The sequence below is a fragment of the Anneissia japonica genome, unplaced genomic scaffold (assembly GCF_011630105.1).
Source record: "Anneissia japonica isolate Jap-2015-1 unplaced genomic scaffold, ASM1163010v1 scaffold30393_len719_cov147, whole genome shotgun sequence".
Classification (NCBI taxonomy): Eukaryota; Metazoa; Echinodermata; class Crinoidea; order Comatulida; family Comatulidae; genus Anneissia; species Anneissia japonica.
Window position 1 is genome coordinate 1 of NW_022719030.1, and position 751 is coordinate 751.

The window sequence follows — 751 nt, forward strand, 5'->3', positions numbered from 1 at the left end:
ACTGTATACAATTTGATGTTTTTCATAACGTTGTATGAAAACACACAAATTAAATTAATATTTTTTTATGTGTCTTCTATCCATTTCTTATGAATTGTTTTGTAAGAGAATTATATACAAGGATAGGGCATTGAATAATTTTTGCATAAGCTATGCAAAATAGTTGTTCGTTTGGATGTGCAGTGTATGTTGGTGCATGGTTGGTGTGTGTGTGTGAGTGGCTGGTGAGAATGTTTATCCGTCACAAATTATCAATCAACAAGCAGAATAGCCTCTTTGGAACAGTCACGTGTTAAGCAACGTCGGGCCTGATTATTACTTCGATGGAGACTGCTTGGGAATGCCGGGTGCGGTGGTGCTCAATTGCCTAGGGCCATACTTTTTTGAAAACACCGGTTCTCGTCCGATCACCGAAGTTAAGCAACGTCGGGCCCGGTTAGGACTTCGATGGAAGACCGCCTGGGAATACCGGGTGCTGTAGACTTATTTCATTTATATTCCTTTAAAAATTCATTTTACCAATAGTAGCGAATCGACAGCTCTTATAATATTTCTAAGTAACACGTCACAACTTGAAATATCATTCAATGAACTCGATGATCGAAGTGTTGCACTGTTGGTGCATCCTTGTCTACGGCCATACTACCTTGAAAACACCGGTTCTTGTCCGATCACCGAAGTTAAGTAACGTCGGGCCTGGTTAGTACTTGGATGGGAGACCGCTTGGGAATGGCTCATCACCCCCCCAAGG

At 41.5% G+C, this 751-nt stretch overlaps 1 pseudogene; it reads left to right on the forward strand.

Moving 5' to 3' along the window:
* Window positions 1–365: 365 nt before the first annotated feature.
* On the forward strand, window positions 366–484 carry LOC117110706 (annotated as a pseudogene).
* Window positions 485–751: the final 267 nt, after the last annotated feature.